The following is a 21,831-nucleotide window of genomic DNA, read 5'->3' as shown; positions in this document are numbered from 1 at the left end:
GTATCTCTGTATTGCAGGGTTCTGCATCCATGGATTCAACCAACTGTGGATTGTGTAGTACTGTAGTATTTACTATTAAAAAAAATCTGTGTATAAGTGAACCTGCATAGTTCAAACCCGTGTTGCTAAAGGGGCAACTGTAATTATACTTTTTATGGATGAGTTCTGTTCTGCTCGCTTTAGTCCTGGGTACCAATACCTGGAAAGCACACTGTTATTTTCATAGCTACTGCTGATATAAGGAACAGAGGATGAAAGTGGAGTAAGTTAAAATGCAACAAATTTCATTGTTTTAACCAATAATCAGCATTATTTCCTCCAGCTATATTGGGGAATGGTTGACAAAAGAATTGTATATATTTAAGGTATATAGTGTGATGTTTACTTATACAAATACATTGTGAAATAATTGCTAAAACCAGTGAAATAACAAATCCATCTTCTCATACAGTTACCTTTTTATTTGTGGTGAGAACACTTGATATCTACCCTGATAGCAAATTTCAAGTATACAGTACATTATTATTAACTAGAGTCACCATGCTATACATTAGGTCTCTAAAACTTTTTCATCCTATAACTGAAGTTTGTACCCTTTTGACAAACATCTTTTCCCCAACACCTCCCTGCTAGCTTCTAGCAGCCACTATTCTAGTCTGCTACTATGAGTTCAACTTTTTTCTTATATTCCACATACAAGTAAGGTCATAAAATATTTCTCTTTCTATGTCTGTTTTATTGCACTTAGCATAATATCTTCTAGGTTAATCCATGTTGTCATAAATGGCAGGATTTCCTTATTTTTTAAAGGTTGAATAATATTCCATTGTGTGTGTGTGTGTGTGTGTGTGTGTGTATGCACCATAATTTCTTTATCCATTCATCCATTGATGGACACTTAGGTTGTTTCCATATTTTGGCTACAGAGCATAATACTGTTATGAATACGGGGGTGCAGATATCTCCTCTAGATCCTGATTTTATTTCCTTTGGATATATACCCAGAAGTGGGATTGCTGATTCATCTGGTAGTTCCACTTTTACTTTTTTAAGGAACATCTATACAGCTTTTCATAATGACTGGAGCAATTTATATTTCTAACAAAGGTGTACAAGGCTTCCCTTTTCTCCATCCTTACCAATACTTGCTACCTCTTTCCTTTTTGATAATAACCATCCTAGCATCTGTGAGGTGAGAGCCCATTGTGGTTTTGATATGCAGTTCCCTGATGATTAGTGATGTTCAGCTCATTTTCCGTTACTTCTTGGCCATTTGTCTTTTTTTATTGGAAAAACATCTATTCAGCTCCTCTGTCATTTTTTAATCAGATTGCTCATTTGTTTGCTTTGCTATTGAGTAGTATGGGTTTGTGTGCGTGTGTGCATGTATGTGTGTGCACACACGCACACAAACCCATACTACTCAATAGCAAAACAAACAAATGTGTATGCATGTATATACATATATGTATATATAGGTAAAATATTAACCCCTTATCAGATATATGACTTGCAAATGTTTTCTCTAATTCCATAAGTTGCTTTTCAATTTTGATGATTGTTTCCTTTGTTTTGTAGAAACATTAGTACAATGTAGTCACACTTGTTTATTTTTGCTTTTGTTTCCATGCTTTTGTTGCCATATCCAACAAATCATTACCAAAAGCAATAACATGAAGCTTTTCTCCTATGTTTTCTTCTAGGAATTTTATGGTTTCAGGCCTTACATTTAAGTCTTTAATCCATTTCAGTTGATTTTTCTGTATGGTGTAAGATATGGGTCAATTTCAGTCTTTTGTATGTGGATATATAGTTTTCCATGAACTATTTTTTGAAGAGATTATCCTTTTCCTGATTGTTTATTCTTGGTGCCTTATCAAAGATTAGTTGAATGTATATGCCTGTGTTGATTTCTGGACTGTTTATTCTGTTCCATTTATCTATGTGTCTGTTATTATGCCAGTACCATACTGTTTTGATTACTATAGTTTTATATTATAATAGGAAACCAGGAAATGTAATGCTTCCAGCTTTATTCTTATTGTTCAGGGTTGGTCTGGCTCTTTAGGGTCTTTTGTAGTTCATCAGAATTTTATAATTGATTTCTCTTTCTGTGAAAATGCCATTGGAATTTTGATAAAGGTTACATTTGATCTGTAGATTGCTTTGGAAAGTATGGGCATTTTTAACAGACTTCACAGACTGGTCAGGTTGGTTTTGATGGGGAAAGTTCTTCACCTATGGGTGGATGTGAGGAGTCAAGTCTGCTTGGTGGTATGCAGTGGTTCTGACACCAGGGAAGGCACAGCAGCATTGTCTTCATGCAGCTTCGTCAGCTGAGGTCAGCATAGTGAAGACTGCAGGGGTCCTCTGCTGCCAAGCCTGTGAGTGCCCATAGGGGCAGTGTGGGTTGCTGGATTTTTAGTATCACGTGCTACTACATTCCTCCTGTTCTCTTTTTTTTTCCTACAAGGGAAGTTGTTACTGAGGGGATCTCTGCTGGCACCCAGTCCAGCTCATGAGTGCACTCTTGCTGGCGGTGGCACCAGTGTCTGATGAGCAAGTGCCATGGAGGGGCCATGGAATCAGGGTCTAGAATGTGGGCATGCATGGAGGGACTCTGGCTCCAGAGCTCAGGCTGGTGGTGGTTTCAGTGACTGGGGCTCAGGTATCCTTACTGCAGCATTGCTGTTGGTGTGCAAGGCACAGGCCCTTGTGGACTGGCCACAGAGGCAGGGTCCAGGGTCCAGGTATTATGGAACAACAGTGGCTCCGAGGTTGGGAGACAGGTGATACTGCTGTGGCAGTGGCTCAGGCATCCTCAGCTCAGGCGCCTGTGGAGCAGCCATGGAGCTGGAGTCTGGAAAGCAAACACATGAGAAGTCACTATAGCTCTGCGGTACAGTGCATAGACACACCTGCTGTCACAGTGGCTCCAGTGTCAAAGCATGGACACTCAGAGAACAGCTGTAGAGCCAGGTTGTACATGCATATATATTATTAACAGTCTATTCAAGTTTTCTGTTTCATCTTTACTTAGTTTTGGTAGTTTCCATCTTCATAGGAATTTGTCCATTTCATGTATGTTCTAATTTCTTTGGGTACAAACATGTTCTTAGTATTCATTTATTATATAAAATATATATTTATTATAATTGTAAAGGAAAACACTGGAATAAGTGTGGGATAGGGTGGAGATAGATATATATATATATATATATATACACACACACACACACACATGTATATATATATATGTGCATATATATACACACACATTAGGGTGTGTGTGTATGCATGGTTATATGTATGGATACATGTGTATATATATATGAATGTGTGTAAGGATATGTGTACATACACTTACTCCAGTGTTTCCCCTTATGATTCCTAAAATGTACCATACTACATTGTACCTCTATACTTTTGCTGTTGTGATTCCATCTACCTGGAATCTCGTTGGCCTGGATAGTGTCTCTTCACCTCTGGTGATGTATTACAAGCATCATCACATCTAAGAAGCATCCTTGTACACATTTAGACAAGTTTAGTGATAATCATCTCTTCTCCCATGGCATACCTATCCTTGCACACATACCTTGTATTGAAATAATCTCTTTCATATGACTAACTTTCCCAATTGACTATGAGTTACTTTGGAACAAGGAATACTTTTTCTTTTAATTCCAGTGGCTAAAAAATGGTCAGCACATGGTTTGTTATCAATAACTACTGAATTGGACAGAACTTATTTAAATCAATGTGAAGGATACACAGATGTGAGCAAATCTGGAAATTGTAGAAATCATTTTTCCTTGTGAATAATGTCTGCCTGATTATGTGCAAATAATAATAATGAAACCATCAGCAGTAACAATAGCCTCCTTGCACCGAGTTGCTGAAGTGGGCCAGGTGTGGAGTATATGCTTTATGCATGTCCTCATTTCATCTGCACAACAATTATGAGAAATACCAGCATTTTTATCTTTTTGATTTAGAACCAAGGACATCTAAATGTGAGATTAAAGCAGCATGCATCTGGGGACGAGGTGGCCGAGTGGTTAAGGCGATGGATTGCTAAAGCAGCATGCATTTCATACTCACTAATATGACTCTCATTTTTTTCTCATTTCTATTCATATTATACTTTGGGTAGACTCTCTAAGCATATGTCCTTCCAAATGCCTTCATAAATCTTCTATAGTTGCTGTCCTCTACAGCTTTAATGAGGTAGGTAGATTTTTCCCTTTAATTAGCAGACGTTAAAGTGGGGAAATTGTTTATATTTACATGTTTTAGACAGGCCATATATTTTCTCAGAATTTTTTGGAGCTAACTAGTAGAAGATGTAATTTCCCTCATTTAAAAAGGTAAAATACTCTGGCTATGAATGCTAATGTGTTTTAGAAGGGGAAAAAAACCCCTACCCTTTCACTAATAAATAGAAGACTGTTCTACTCTCAGTTCTTTATTTCACTAATTTACTATATTATCTTAGGAATTGCTTCTCTTTTCTTGGCCTCAATTTGCTCAGCTTCGTAATGAAAGCATTGTAATAAATTATCTAAGGCCCCTTTGAGTTCTAATATTTTGTAAATTCCTAGCACATAATAGTCACATTTGGTAAATAGGTAAATGCGTGGCTTTAGTTTATCACCAACTACCCAAATTATTTATGTGCTAAAGTTCTCGTGAATCTATCTTCTCTTTCTTTTTCTACCACCATTCTTGAAGTTGGACCTGAACAATTGCAGTGGTCTCTGAAATAATGTCTCTGCTCTAATTGCATGGTCCTCCAAACTTTTTTGCCCACGTCTTGTAGTAGTACCATTCTCGTGATAAAAATTCCTCAGAAGAAACCTATATGATTCAGGAAAAATTCCAAACTATTCATGGACTATAAGGCTTTTTATGATCTGGCTTCAAACTATCTTTCTACCCTCATATTTCTCCATGATTCTCAAGCATTCCAAATTCCATGAGTGAAGCATTGTTTATCATTCCATGAGAGTATCATAAATTTTATACCCTGTAAGTTTTTTTCATATTACTTTTAATTCCTGTGATGCCTTGTCCACCATACTTTCTCTCTCTCTCCCTTCCACCCATCCCTCTTTTCTAAGCCTAAGGTGATACTGAATACCTCAATGTGTGTCAGCTGCCTACCTCCACAATGATCTATTATATTCATAAGCATGGTGAGAAAAACAATTATGTGGTTTCTAAAGGTTCAGTCCTATCGATCAAGTAGGCAATTCCCAGAAGAGAAGGGCTAGATACCAAATAGGTGTCAATAGTACTCATGATTTCAAAATATGACTGATCATTGTAATGATATGAAAATTTATTTTAAATGTACTGCTTCAAGTCCTCAACTTTTTGGGATTTTGCAAGGTGATAAATAAATAATACCCTCTCCCCTGCCTATGTTCTGAGCCAAGTAAGAGACAAAACAAACAATCCAAGACAGGCATCAACATGTCACTTTTATTATGAACAAAGTTATTATTAGATAATGTAGCTCATATCTGAAAAAAGCAGACTTCTTTTTTTTGACTTCAAAATTTTTTTCTGATATATTTTTTAAAATGAAGTATAGTCAGTTGACAATGTTCTGTCAATTTCTGGTGTACAGCATAATGTTTCAGTCATGCTTATACATACATGTATTCGTTTTCAGATTCTTTTTCATTTTAGGTTACTACAGGAAATTGAATATGCTCCTCTGTGCTGTACAGTAGGACCTTGTTGTTTATCTATTTTATATGTAGTAGTTAGTATCTGGAAATCTTGAACTTTCAATTTATCCCTTCCCACCTCCTTTCCCCCCTGGTAAACATGTTTGTTTTCTATGTCTGTGAGTCTGTTTCTGTTTTGTAAACAAGTTCATTTGTGTCTGTTTGTTTTAGATTTCACATATAAGTAATATTGTATGGTATGTTTCTTTCTTAATACCGAATTCCACACGTAGGCAGAGTTGTCTACCCAGTCATTAACAACAATAGATCAAGGCAGATTTACAACATAAGAACAGCAGATGAGAATAAGTGTACTCCATAGACAAGTCACTCCCTAGAGAGAGTGGGGAGGAAAGGACAGAGCTAGCCGATGCCCAGTTCCCCCACCTGACTCATTCATTCATTTGTAAATAAGTGAGAGATGCAGAAGGCTGAGTGGGTTATAATATGATAGATTCCTTTGCATGGGAAGCAGCATCAGGAGGGGAAATATGTGCACACATGTTTCCCCATAATACTGCCTAAGACTTACTAAATCACTGACAATCTCTAAAGTAATTAATTTTTAAAGCCTCAGAAATTTAAGGTACTTCTGATACATAGGCAAGTTCAGGAATTACTATATTCCCTCAGGGAATTAAATTTTTATTGTTTTCAGATTCTTTTTCTGAGAGAACTTGGGAAACCACTAAACAGTCTCAAGGGAATAGCAAGGTAAAATTTTGTTTTGTAAAGGAGCAATGCATATTTTTATAAACAAAACAGAAACCTTTATCAACAATATTGATATCCTGCTTATGATCCATTTCAGTGCTTCTCAAGCTTGTTCACACCTTGGCACACATAGAAGGTGTTAATAATTAGTATAAAGTAGTGGGGTAAATAGATGAGGCTACTTGTGACCACACCCAATGCATAGATGGCCACCTTAAAAACTAATTGGATTCCATCATGCTGGTTATAACTTAACCCGTTTACATAGCAGCCCAGTGTGATGTAAAGTACAAGCAAACTGGGGTAAATGTAAATACCTGTAGCCTAGCTGCCCCTGACAGACAATGTTGAAGTTACTTTAAGGGCGTGTGTCATTGATTCACCATATTCCATCGTTGGTCCTATATAGATAAGACCATACACCCGTGAAGGTTATGGTGTAGTGATGCAGACTTTTGAGTAAATACCACATGAAGAAAGAAGTAAGAATGGTTTTAATTACTAAGAAGAAAAGCAAAGTGCATGAGTATGGCACGGGAGAGGACCTGACTTACAGGAATATATGTTAGTCAAGCAAAAATGAGGGGAAAGGGTGCCCCAGACTGTAGTGAACAACATTTGTGAAGAACATTGGAGAAGAAAGAGCTGGAGCAATCTGAACAACTAAAAGAAGTCCCATGTGACTGAACAGCATTGTACCTTTTGAAAATGAGGAAGAGTGACATAAAATGAAGGTGAAGAAATTCAGGGACCGGCCAAGTCTTATAGGGAAAGCTAAAGATTTTAGATTTTGTCTTAAGCCCAGTGGAAAAGTATCAGAGGATATTACGGTGAGTGACACTGTGTGATTAGCATTTATAGAAGGATAACTCTTCAGGGGATTTGATCGGATGGGGCAAGACTGGCAGTAGGGAATACATGTGAGAGGCGGCTGCTGCAGCTCTGAGTGGTCATGGTGATGGGACTGCAGTATCAGAGGAGGGCATCTAGGGAAACAGTAATCTGAACATGCACCCTGGGCAGAATGTGTAGGGCTTTGTAAGGCTTTATTCATGGTTATCACAATTGGACAGTCATATGGTTGACGAGAAACACGACAACCCACACAATTAGTGGTTGAAGTTCTTTGATGGCAAAGAATATGGAAGGCAGCAGAGACTCTTCCATAACGTATGAGGGAACATCGCATTCTCTCAGACTGATGCTTGATTTATCAAGCCTCTTAAAGTTCCTCATGAATACCTGTAGCTGTAAATAATGTCACATAACTAAAGTTACACGAGGCAGAGGACTCTTCCTCTACCATTTTCGTTGGACCTTCTCTTGCTATATGGTTGTGCAAATAACTTGATAAAATAACCACGGAACTTTTGTAAGTGCTTATTATGAAATGGATGGTACAAGGGTTAATTTTAAGGAGAAAGTTCCTGTAGACTTGTCTGGGACTAATTACAACTTCATGCAGCAATTGACGGGGGATCCAGAAGAATTTAGTTTGCTCCAAGTACAAATGTCAAACCGGAAATTAAATGTACAAATCTTTAGTTCACAGGAAATTTAGATATAAATAATGGAGTAAGCAACATTAGATGGCATGGGCTTACCCAAGGAGAGTACAGAAAGAGGCGAAGAGAGTCCAGGGCAACGCGTTGGATAACTGCGGCATCCAGTGGTGGGAAAGGCAAAGAAGAGTTGGGAGAGCAGACTGAAAATATACAAAAACAAAGCTAGTGTATCCTCACCAAGGCAATAAAAGAATAATGAGTGTTCCAAAACTGAGTGGGCATCTATATCATGCACCAAGTGAAATTAAAATTAATGATTCTACTGGATTTGCCAAACAGGACTAGTTGGAAATAGCAGTTTCAGTGCATTAGTGGGAGACCAGAGCCAGAATGTAGTGGGCTGTAAGGAAGTGAGGAAGAGCAAGTATGAATTTTTTTTAAAATCTGTACTCTAATCCAAAAGAATGAGAAAGGATCAGAGATGAGGGAAACTGTTGAGATCCCAGGATATAGTGGAGTGTTTGAATGCTAAGAAAGACGATCTAGTAGAGGAGACTGAAGATACAGGAGGAAGAGTGGATACCTGAAGAAGCAAACTCCTTAAAAGGCAAAGAGAAATGGGATGCAGACAACCAGTGGAGGAATTGGTGGTGTGGGGGTGTGTGTGTGCGTGTGTGTGGGTGTGTGCACTGTGGGCATGGGCACACACATACGTCAGTCAGGATTCAACAACGGAAACAGAACTTGTAGGATATATAGATAAATAGAACATTCACATACAGACACATGCAAGAAATTGGCTTATGTGATTGTGGGCAATGGCCTAGATCCAGGTGGAATTTCTTCTCTCTCGGGGAAGCCTCAGCCCTGCTTTTGAGGCCTGACAGATTATCTAGTCAGTCCCACCCAAGTCATCCAGAATAATCTCCCTTAGAGCCCTTTGCCCAGCAACACCTAGATTAACATTTGATTGGATAACTGGGGATTGTAGCTTAGCCAAGTTGACTCATTAAAAAGATCACCATAGCACCTGCAAAATCATTCCTTTTAAATATATTGCCTTTGTAACCCTTAACTATTTGGGCAGTCTACCACCCCACTGATAATGCCATCTTTTATATCATGAGAGTTGTGGCAATCGACGTTTCAGCCCACAGACTGAGCAGTTAAAAGATCTCATTAAGGTTTCTGGAGAGTTCTCTGGTTAAACATCTGCACTGTATCGTTTAGGCACCTTTATCTTTTTTTATTTCTAACTTTATTGAGATATAATTGACATAGAACATGTGTAAGCTTAAGGTGCAACATGAGTTTATATATAAATACACACACAGACACACACACACAGATTGTCCTCTATTTATGTCTTAATAAACCCATCTTAAGTTGAAAGTAATGTTAAGAAGAAAATGCTTTTAAGATACTTAACCTACTGAACATCATAGCTTAGCTTAGCCTACCTTAAACATGCTTAGAACACTTTCACTAGCCTACAGCTTGGCAAAATCATTTAACACAAAGCCTGTTTTACGAAAATGTTGACTACCTCACGTAATTTATTGAATACTGTACTTCAAGTGAAAAACAAAATAGTTTTCTGGGAACAGAATGGTGGTGTGTGTATGGATTGTTTATCCTCATGATCGCATGGCTGATGAGCTGTGACCCACTGCTGCTGCCCAGCATCAGGAGAGAGAGTTGGACTGCATATAACTAGCCTGGGAAAATATCAAAATTCAAAATCTGAAATGCAGTTTCTACTAAATGCTTATGACCCTTCCACCACTGTACAGTCAAAAAATTATAAAGCCAAACCATCATAAGTTAGGGACTGTCTGTATTGTGAAATAATTACCACAATAATGTTAGTTAACACATCCATCACCTCACATAGTGACGTGTGTGTGTGTGTGTGGTGAGAACTTTTATGATTCATTCTTCTACCAACTTTCAAGCAGACAATACAGTACTGTTAACTATAGTCACCATGCTGTACATTAGATCTCTAGAACTTATTCACATTATAACTGGAATTTTGTACCCTTTGACCGCTTTAACCCATTTCCTAAATTCTACTGCCCCGGCAATCACCAATCTAATGTCTGTTTCTATGAGCGTTTTTCTTTATATTCCACATATAATTGATAACATACAGTATTTGTCTTTCTCTACCCTGAGGTCCTTTGCCCATTTAAAAATTGGATTACTATTCTTTTTTAATTTTTGCTATTGAATATATGAGTTTCTTGTATGTTTTGGCTATTAACCCCTTATCAGATAGATGGTTTGCAAATATTTTCTCCCATTCTGTAGGTTGCCTTTTCATATTGTTGATTGTTTTCTTTGCAGAAGGTTTTTAGTTTGATGTTGTCCCACTTGCTGATTATTGCTTTTGTTACTTATGCTTTTGGTGTCACATCCAAAAAAATTGTTGCCAAGACTAATGTAAAGAAACATTTTCCCAATTTTTTTCTATAAGTTTTATTGGTTCAAGTCTTACATTTAAGTCTTTAATCTATCTTGAGTTAATTTTTGAGTTGTGTAAAGTAGAGGTCAATTTTCATTCTTTTGCATGTAGATATCCAGTTTACCATCACCATTTATTAAAGAGACTATTTTTTCCTCCATTTAATATTCTTGGCATCCTTGTCGAAGAATAGTTGACCACATATGTGTGAGTTTATTTCTGTGCTCTGGATTCTGTGCTATTGGTTTATGTGTCTTTCTATGCTAGTACCATACAGTTTTGATTACTATAGCTTTATAGTATTATTTGAAATCAGAAAGTATGATGCTTCCTGCTTTATTCTTCTTTATCTGGATTGCTTTGGCTCTTCAGGGTCTTTTGTGGTTCCATATGAATTTTAGTACTGATTGTTATTTCTTTAAAAAAAAATCCCATTAGAATTTTTATTGGGATTACATTGACTCTATGTCCAAAGGTTACAATAATCATTTCCAGTTTCCAAAGTAGTTCACACCCATAAACTCATTTTTTGTTTCACTGGATTCACACACACACTAAAGGTAGTCACTTTACTCCTGTGTTTTGAGGATCAGAATGTTGAAATGACTTGTTCAAAGTCACAGTACTTTGAATTCAAAGTCACCTTTGATTCTCAATCCAATTGTCTTCCCCTCTAAGTTTTAGGCTATGCTTTGTGGAGCTTTCGAGATACCAGTAGCTACCATGGAGAAGGGATATAGGGAAAGTTGAGCAGGTTTTTCTCTTTTATTTTGTGTATTTGGGTTTTCCATCTGGTCTGTGCAGACCCCCTTCAAGTTATGGAAACGGTGCTCTTATTAGAACTGCTTCATACTGTATCCATAGAATCATGATGGAGGCTGCCATGTTAGTAGCATATGATTATATCCTTGGCCAGTTTATGGTGCCAAGGATGGGGACCATTTGGCCGAAAATTGTTTCTGCCTTTGTTCTTTCTGCAACTGAATACAGTAGATTTATCCAGAGTTGCAATCATTTGACGTAAGATGTGCCAGTCGGAAGTTTTCATCAAACAATTTATATTTGAAATTAAGAGAATCAAGTTTATCTTTTTCTAGGTTCTGGGAATCTAAAATACAAGCAGCCTGAGAAGCAAAGGGAGTTCATCACCATGGCAGAGAAGAATGAAGCATTTAGACTCAAGCAGGGAAAGAGGCTGAGAATTATAATAGCATTTGTGGCCGGGGTCTGGCTGCTTTATTGTTCTTGGCTTCTATGAGATGGTCCCAAGGTCTCCTTATAAACTGTGCTTTTCGCCTGAGCCCCCTCATAAGAAGTTTCTGACACAACCCGACTTCCTAACCAAATTTTATATTTTTATGTATATATGTATATACACACACATATACATTTATATATTTATATTTTAAAACATTTGAAAACCACTGAACTTCATAGAACTCCTTGTATAAAACAATGCACAATTTCTAAAACTTTAATGTTTATATGAGTTAAGTATCTGGAAAAACATTAAAATTTCTAAGGCCCCAACCTCTAGAGATGGAGCATAGGAAAACAAGTTTTAAACAATTACATAATCCAATGGTGGTTCAATGACTACACTTTGAGAAACACTGTAATTCTTTCTTTCTTGAATTATATGCAACTCATTCAGTATTTTCCACAGGATTTTGCCTGTTTTATTTTATTGGATTGTCACAATAGATTAAGTCAGCATTTCTCAAAGTATGTTCTATAAAACATTAGTGGCCTGTAGTATTCTGCAAAATTACAGTAAGAAAGAAGAAAGTTCCTATGGCCAAATATGCTTGGGAAGGGCTGTATACGTATTTTTTCATGTATATTCATAATGCATAAGTGTGTTTTACCAATATAAGAAATTCTAAGGCAAATACACCTATTTAACTCTGTTTAATTTAGCATCTCTTAAACTCATTTGAACACTGAACACACTATAGACAATTCTAGAAGAATACTTATACAAACAGTTTTAAGGAGCAAAATGTAATCATCAACTGTTAGACTTTGTGCCCCTGCATATGGTAGCTGGGAATATCATCATGCCTCACGGTCACTGGAAGCCCGCATCTCAAGAAATTTATAGTTTATAATCTTGTCCCAAGAAGCAAGAACTCACTTGTTCACCCTGGAAATGGAATAGAATTGAGAGCTTTACAAACTGACTTAAGACGTATATGGGGACTTAGTCGAGACTGAGACCATATTTTTAGGAGTCTAACTTGTATAATTTTTGCATTTAAACATTGCTGAAATTGGATGTCATTGATAATCATTTTTTGTTTTTTCTTTCTTTCTTAATAATGCATCCCTGAAATGACGTACTTGTGCCCAAGCCTTTGTATCATACTGTTTTCTGTGGGGCAGGAGTAGGGAGAACCCAAAGAAATGTTTTTTTGCCATAACTTCTGCTTTATATATTTTGAAAATCTAAATGACGGGTATATAGATACCCATCTTACTAAACTGCTATCTACATAATTTTTATGTTTAAAATACTTTACACATCTCACAAAAATTAAAATGTATAGAATACTGCATAATTCCAAGCCTAAGTTTTATGATCAATTATTATCTCAGTTTTTATGAATGACAGAGTCAAAAGGTTAATAAAACTACCCAGGGTTTTACAGCTAGTAGGTCGCAGGTTAGTGTTTACCAGGTAGCATGTACCAGACTGTTTTGAGACTTTTATATATGTTGTAACTAATTTGACTCTGAAAATTCCACCAGGTAGGTACAATTTTCACCACAATGCCTAGTTTAAAATGAAGGACACTGAAGTCGAGTTTAAGGGACATAGCAAGTAAGTAGTCCAGAAAATATTTAACTCATTCTAGCTTCCTTCTGGTGGTGTTAACCACCACAATATGCTGCCTCTCCAATGAAAGAATCTGTTTCAAACATTTCCGAAATTCATTAAATAATATAATACTTGTAAAGCACTTAGAAGTCGTGACACATAATACTGACAATAAATTTGGCTGCTATTCATGTTATTATTACTGCTTTTATTATTGTTATTATTTTGCCAAGTATATTGACAAGAAACAAGTGGTGTGCAGCGTAGATTTCAGGAGCTTCAGAAGTAGTGTGAGCACTGCAGGCTCAGTTGAAAATACTGAAAAAGATGCATTCTTTCATAGCATCAGTATAAAAGGCCCTGTTTTGGTAGTTTGAATCAGAATGTGGTAATCGAGCATTTGCTTATTGATTGTCCTCATAAGCATACTCATGGCCGATTTTTTAAAACTCACCTTACACAATGCCAAAACTTGTCTTACATATTTACCACCAGATGGAAATCTGAGACTTAGATACACCTTAGTTTAAGGTGTATCTCAAACTCCTCAACTCCACTACTGTAGGGATGTTTTCTTTTTTCAAATTTGCAGTTAGTTACAATTATATGCTATAATTATCAAAATAAGTACGATGTCTGAAGATATCTTGACAGGAAGACAATCATCGTAATTTCTCACCACAGGAAATACTTTGGCTGGGTCTCCTCTCCTCACACATTTTGATTGCTGCACGTCTTCTCAGACGATTCTTTTGTACACTAATGTGGACAGCTAGAATAACCAATCATCTTTTCCCACTCAACATTACTTTCTACTTTAAATATATCCTACTAAGAAGTTAGAAAATAAAATATTTTCAAAACAGTAATGTTGATAATTGAATCTTTTCCTCTGAGCTATGTTGAATATAAATTTTGTACAAATGTTGCTGGTGTGACAACCGGTGTTCCAGGTTCTTGTCCCATCTCAGAAAGAATTCAGAGACAAGACGTAGTGGTTAAAAAAGGTAAAGTGAGGATTTATTAAAGGATGGATAGTACACTCTCAGGGGGAGAGCGGGCAGGCTCAGGTGAGCTGCTGCCCCGAGTTTCTTTGGCAAGTTGGTTACTCAGGGTGTGAAAATGAATGGACGGAATATTCATTGGGGAGGGAAGGGTTTGGGGTCATGTTCCCTGATTTTCATCCCAACTCCACCTTCCCAAAGGGAGGAGGGATTTTTGTCCTAATTTTGTCTGGATCGGAAGTGTCATGGCATCGGTGCCTGATGGGTACTTCTGATCTACAAGGCTAATTTTATTGAAATGAGGGCATAATGAGCAAAAGGTTACATTCGGACACTAGAAATTCCTGCCTTTTCTAACCTTTCTTTGTTCTTCTCCAGGCCACTTGTCACCCTAAAAAGCAAGATCCCTTATCAGCCCCAAGGTTCCTGCTTTTCTTTCTCTGCCCAAGGACGCCTGCTGCTCACATGATGTGCGGTTTCCTGCATCTGGCCTGTGCCCCTCCTTTCTGCCCAATTCCTGCCACTTGGTCTGTGTCCCCCTTTCTCTGCTCATATCTAGCTGTGTGTCTGCTCTAACACAAGTATGAGTTTGAGTGTCCATTCTTTTTCTCATGCTCAGGAGCCTTCACTCAACGTGTGTTTGTGTGTGTGTGTGCGTGTGTGTGTGTTAGGGGGAAGAGTGGCATGTACCCTGCATATCTGTTACCTAATCTGTTTTAGATTTCTGCCATTTGCAAGAGGTTGGGATCATGGAAGAATTTACACATTGTTTCTGTCTCAATTATTATTTTTTTGTTTTGATTTTGTTTTAGATTTTGTTTTTACTGTCCAGAATCTTAGACTAGATAGAACAATGACCATAGGCAGATTGCTTAGTAAATATGCACCTTAATTTTAAGGCTATCATTATTATCAAAGGTGTTATAATAACACACCACCCATCATTCTGATTTTCTTTAAGGATAAAACAGAAGAACCTCAGTGACCTTCAGGACAAATCTTTCACAAATTTCCCTTTGTTATAAATGCATGGCCAATATCTCAGTTGCTCTTTTGGTTTTATTGTCATTCTTATTTTAAAGGTTTGATATTTAGTCTTTTCAGAGTTAAAGGAGTTTCAAAACAAAAAGATGAGTGAGTGAACTTTATTTCATTTTACAAGTTTTTCTTTCAATTGGTGACTATAGCTAATGTCTGGAAACAGAGATAGAAGGAAATTTGGATTTCTGATTCAGTGATTCTCAGTGTGGGTGCTCATCAGAATTACTTGTAGAACTTGTTCAAATGTACAGATTCCAGGCACCTCCCAGACCTATTAAATCAGAATCTCCAGGGGACAAAGTTCAGGAATCTGCATTTAAAACAGAGTTTCTAGATGATTTTCCTGCTCCCCTTGGTAAAGAATTACTGATTTTTGTCCCTTTATTTCATAGATAAGAAGACTAAGGTCTAGAGCTGTGAACCCCTGGCCTCATGTTATACAGCAAGTTAATGACAGAGTTGAACTAAAATTTAAATCTCTTAGCGCTGGGTCTATCTATCTCCTGCACTCCATCAATCCTTATGCATTAGTTCTTATTTTAGTTGAGAGAGTTCTGCTCCTTTTACAGAGCATGTGTAAGCATAACATTAATACTAAATTTCTAAACTGTTGAAATTACACAAGAATTACTTTAGTGACACTTGGAATGGTAATTGATTTGTAAATGGTTTTCTAACACTTAAGTTGTTTCTTTCTTAATTTTTAGCAGTCCTCACATTTTTGGAGGATACATTTATGATTTTTCATTTTGTAGAGGTAAATTCTCATATTCCAATTATATTAGTTCTACATTAGTGTTAATCTAAGTAGTTCAAATTATTATACAAATTTGATTTTTCTTTCTAACAGCTCTAATCAGTTTTAAGTCAATAGTGATTTGTGTTCAAATGCATTCTAAAAGCAGTACATTTTCCTCCCCCTATATTTATGTTTTTATGTCATATTTTACATCTTTTAATTTTCTGTATTCCTTAACTTCTTTTGCAGTTATACTTGATTTTACTAATTTTTGTCTTTTAACCTTTATATTAGCTTTATAAGTGATTGACCCACTACCTTTACTATATATTTGCTTTTACTGGTGAACTTTTTTTCTTTCACATATTACTTATTTTTGCTTATGGCTTTTTTTCCACTTAACGAAGTCCCTTTAACATTTCCTTTAAGGTTGATTTAGTGATGATGAACTCCTTTAGTTTTTGTTTGTCCACGAGAATCATTCTCTCTCCTTCAGTTATGAACGATAACCTTGTCAGATAGGAGTATTTTTGTTTGTGAGTTTTTCTCCTTTCAGTATTTTGCATATATCGTGCTACTCTCTTCTATTCCTTTGCAACTGGCCTACAAAATTGCTGCTGAAAAATCGGCCGATAGTCTTATGGAGGTCCCCTTATATGTAATGCATTGTTTTCGTCTCACTGATTTTAAAATTATCTCTTTAACTTTTGACATTTTAATTAATATGGCTCTCTTTGGGTTCATCTTGTTTGGGCCTGTTTGTACTTACTGGACCTGGATGTCTGTTTACTTCCACAGATTAGGGAAGTTTGCAGCCATTACTTCTTCAAATAAATTTTCTGCCCCTTTATTTCTTTGTTCTCCTTCTGGGACCCTTATAATGAAAATGTTAGCATGCTCAGTGTTGACCAGAGTTCCTTTAAACTCTTCTCTAATATTTTTTTCTTCTTTTGCTATTCTGATTAGGAGATTTCCATTACCCTGTCTCTGTGTTTGCTAATTCATTCTTCTCTATCATCTAATCTGCTGTTGATTACCTCTAGTGTATTTTTCATTTCAGTTATTGTATTCTTCTACTCTGATTGGTTCTTTCTCATGTTTTCTAAGTCTTTGTTGTAGTTCTCACTGTCTTCATACATTCTTCACCCACATTAGGTAAACATTTTTACATTTTTATGGCAATTATTTCAAATTGATTTTTCATGTTGATTACTTACCTGCGTGTTATTAAGGTCCTTTTCTGTAGTTTTGTATTGTTCTTTTGTTTGAAACATATTTCTCTGTTTCCTCATTTTTCTTGTCTCTCTGTGTTTATTTCTATGTATTAGGCAAAATTTCTACCTCTCTCAGTCCTGATGGAGTGGCTTTGTGTAGGTGATAATCCTTCTTGTTCAACCTTGCCAGAGTTCTTGTTATTCACTTGAATCTTTGTGGTTATCTGTGCTGCCTAATTTATTCTTGATATGCTTCTGTTGTCAAGAGTATGCTGAGATCTGTCAGCATTCCAAGGAGAGAATCTTATTTAAAACCCAGTTTCAGGCTGATTGGAAGCCAGACCCTTAGGCAGCAACTATTAAAGGATGTAGTCCAGTGGGTCCAAAATCATAATTCCTGATGGTCTCCAGATGGGAGATCTGGAGGTGTCCCCTGGGTGACAGTTGAAAAAAATTGAGGCTCCTGATGAGTGTATAAGCTCCTTTCTGGGGAGTCTTGTTGAACTATAGCAAGGCCAGTAGGGTACACAAGGATTGTGCCTTCCTACTTATGTTCCCCAAGGGTGCCTCCTTAGCCTTTAGATGTATGGAAACCTGAAGCTTGTCCGTCAGGGTAAAGCTCCAAATTATGTAAACAGGCCTTTTTTAACAGGAAGACTGGGGTTGTGTATCATTCTACTGTCTGTGCAGTGCCCTGGGGGATGGTGGCCAGCCAGGAACTGTCTTTCCAATTGTTATAGTCGTGTGTTGCTCAGGAACACCACCCTTCTTGGCCACCAGGGCCAGGAGATAAAGGGGTATCCTCTTGTATGGACTGTTTGTACCCACTGGCTTTAGCTAGGCAGCTGATGAGTGCATGAAGTGGCACTTGAGTGCTTGCTTCAAAAAAACAGCTGGAAAGTAACTTGACTGTGCACACCTGCCAACTTCAGTGATGCAGTAGGAGAGTGCCTTGTTTGTGTGTGGTCATCAGCTTTGGGCCAGGAGTGGGAGAATGCCAGTTCTGCTTGTGCTTACCAGCCTCGGCCAAGGGGCAGGGGACTGTCAAGTCAGCTTTAGGCTAGGAGAGGGATAATGCTGTGATAACTCAAACTCACCAGCCCTAAACAGGGACTGGGGGACTGTTGCAGTCTCTTGTACTTGCAGATCTCAGCTAAGGAGCAGGAAAATGCCTGCCTGTCCCAGTCAGAAAGTGGGGAAGTGCTACAACCACCAGCATTCTCTTGCTTCAGCAAAGTAGCAGCATATTGCTGTGATGGCCTGACTCTGTGTCCAAGTTCATCCACCTGTGCTACAGGTTAGCTGGGGACAGCAGGTTAGGTGGTGTTCACCAGTGTCTTCATCTCTGGGGAGTGTTTCCACCATTCTCTGCCCCTCTGGTTGATACTTCTAGATTTGCAAATGACTCTCCTTCACATGTAGTATTGGCACTTTTCAAACTGCTGTTATTTTGCTGGGTCTCAAGGTGAGTGAGACCACATATGAGCAATTTAAGAAGGGAGTCTCAGTTTCCTATAGTACTTTGGGACCCTTGGACATCAGCCCAGTTGGTTTCTAAGCTAGATGTTTTGTGGGATCATTTTTCTGGTATAGATCCTAGAGGCTGGGAAGCCTGATGTGGGGTACCAACTCCTTGATCCTCTGGGGGAAATGTCCATCTGGTGAGATCCCTCACTATTGTATGCCACAATACCATGTGTTTGGTTTTGGGTAAGAGTGTTTCTCTGCCTCTCCTACCCATTTTGTTGTGACTCTTTTTATCCTATGTTATGGAGCAGGTGTTCTGCTAGTTCTCAGGTTCTTTTTAGAGGACACTGATAGATATGTAGATGTATATTTTTTGTATCCATGGGAAGAAGTAACTTCGGGCTATTCCTATGCTGCCACCTTGAACTGCCCAAGTCTTCTATTTTCTTGTTGATCTTCTACTTCTTTCTTTTCCATTATTGAAACGAGCTATTAAGATCTCCAACTGTTATTTTTAAATTTTAAATTTCTCCCTTTGCTTCTGTCAACTTTGCCTCATCTATTTTGGGGCTCTTTTGGTAGGCATATCTACATTTTAAAATGTTTAGATTTTTCTGATGGATTTACACTTCTATTATTATAACATGTACTTCTTTTCTATAATAACAATTTTTGTCTTAATTGTCTATTGTTTTATATTACTGTAGCTAGTCCAGATGTCATTTAGATATTAGTTGCTATAGTTTGTTCATCTTTCAATTAATTTTTGTTTTTGACTCTAGAGTGCATCTCTTGTAGAAAGCACATGGTTGGATAAAGTTATTTTTTCTTACCCATCTGCCAATAGCCATCCTTTAATTGGAATGTTTAATGTATCAACATTTAATATAACTACTGATAATGTATGATTTATGATAGCAAATTTGAAATATATTTTCTATATTTGTCTTATTCTTCTTTTTCTATTATTCCTCCATTATAGCCTCCTTTTGTGCTAATAAGGTTCTAGTAGATCGTTTTAAGTACCATGTTGTTTTTCTACTATTTTTACGTATCCATAGTTTCACTTTCCACGGTTTCAGTAACCCGTAGTCAACTGATCTCAGAATATATTAAATGGAAAATTCCATAAATAAACAATACATAGATTTTAAATTGTGTGCTCTTCTGAGTATCATGATGAAATCTCATGTCATCTGATTCTGTCCCACCTGGGATGTGAATCATCCCTTTGTCCATTGTTTCCCACCCATTAGTGACTTAGTAGTTTTCTCTCTCATTAGATCAACTGCCACAGTATTGCAATGCTTCTGTTCAAGTAATCCTTAGTTTACTTAACAATGGCCACAAAGTATAAGAGTAGTGACGCTGGCAATTTGGATATGCCAAAAAGAAGCCATAAAGTGCTTCCTTTAAGTGAAAAGGTTAAAGCTATCAACTCAATTGGGAAAGAAAAAATTGTATGCTGAGGTTGCTAATGATCTATAGCACTAATGAATCTTCTATCCATGAAATTGTGAAGAAGGAAAAAGAAATTCGTACTAGTTTTGCTGCTGCACTTCAAACTGCAAAGGATACAGCCAGTGTATAAGTGTTTAGTTAAGATGGAAAGGGCATTAAATGTGTACAATAAGGTATTTTAAGGGAGAGAGAAAAAAGCCATATTCACATAACTTTTATTATATTGTTATAATTATTCTATTTTATTATTAGTTATTGGTTTTAATATTACTGTGCCTAATTTATAAATGAAACTTTATCATAGGTATATAAACATAGAAAAAAACTACAGTATGTAAGGGGTTTGATACTGTCCATGGTTTCAGGCATCTACTGGGGGTCTTGGAATATACCCCCTATAAATAAGAGGGTGCTACTGTATTTTTAGTTATTTTTTAAAATTTTTATTAAAGTATAGTCAGTTTACAATGTTGTGTCAATTTTGGGGGTAAAGCACAATGCTTCAGTCATGTGAACATACATATATTTGCTTTCATATTCTTTTTCACCATAAGTTACTACAAGATATTGAATATAGTTCCCTGTGCTAGACAGTAAACACTTGTTTATCTATAGTTATTTTCTTAGTGTTGGCCAATGGTATTACTGTTAACATCTTAACTTGCAACAATCTAGTTTAATCACAAATTCATTTCAATAGTATATAAAAATTTTTCTACACTATGGCTCATTTTTCTTTTCCTCTTTTGTCCTATTATTATTATACAAGTTAAATCTTTATGCTTTACAAAAATCATATTGTATTATAATTATTGCTTTATGAAATTGTTCTTATAATCAGGTTGGAAAAGAAATGAGTTAAACAAAAATATATTTATACAGTCTTTTATATTTACCTATGTAGTTACTTTTATTGATGCTCCTTATTTCTTTATATGTATTCAGATTTTTATTTAGTATCCTTTTATTTCATCTTGAAAAACTCTCAAGTATTCTATAGTGATGTGTTCTTTCAATTTTTCTTTATATGGAAATGTCTTAATTGCTCCTAACTTTTGTGAAGGATAGTCTTGCTGGATATAGATTCTTGGATTATACTTTTTCTTTCAGCACATTGACTATACCATCCTACTTCACTCTGCCTCTTATGGTTTCTGATGAGAAATCAATTGTTTACCTTATGTAGAATATCTTTCACTGTGATGAGCTGCATCTTTCTTGCTACTTTAGAGATGTACTTTTTTGGCTTTCCACATATGTCTTGGTGTGAATGTCTTTCAGTTTATTCTATATGGATTTTGTTGAGCTTTTGGATGTGTAGATTTATGTTTTTTTAATCAAATTTGGGAAGTTGTGTCTATTATTTCTTCAAATATCTTTTGTGTCCTTTTCTCATTCTCTTCTTTTAGAATTTTTTTTATGCTTATTTTGGTTTGCTAGATGTTGTTACACAAGTTTCTGAGGTTCTGATGATGTTCCATCTATTTTATTTCTCAGGCAAGAAAATATCAGTTGACTCATCCTTATGTTCACTAATTCTTTCTTTTTCACCTCAAATCTGATATTTAATGCCTCTAGTGAGTTTATCATTCCAGTTATCACACTATTTAACCTCAGAATTTCTATTTGGTTCACTTAGTAATTTGTATCTATTTATTGA

Source organism: Vicugna pacos, chromosome X (genome assembly GCF_048564905.1).
Source record: "Vicugna pacos chromosome X, VicPac4, whole genome shotgun sequence".
Taxonomy (NCBI): Eukaryota; Metazoa; Chordata; class Mammalia; order Artiodactyla; family Camelidae; genus Vicugna; species Vicugna pacos.
The sequence above is the reverse complement of the archived record's forward strand: the minus strand, read 5'-3'. Positions refer to the sequence as shown.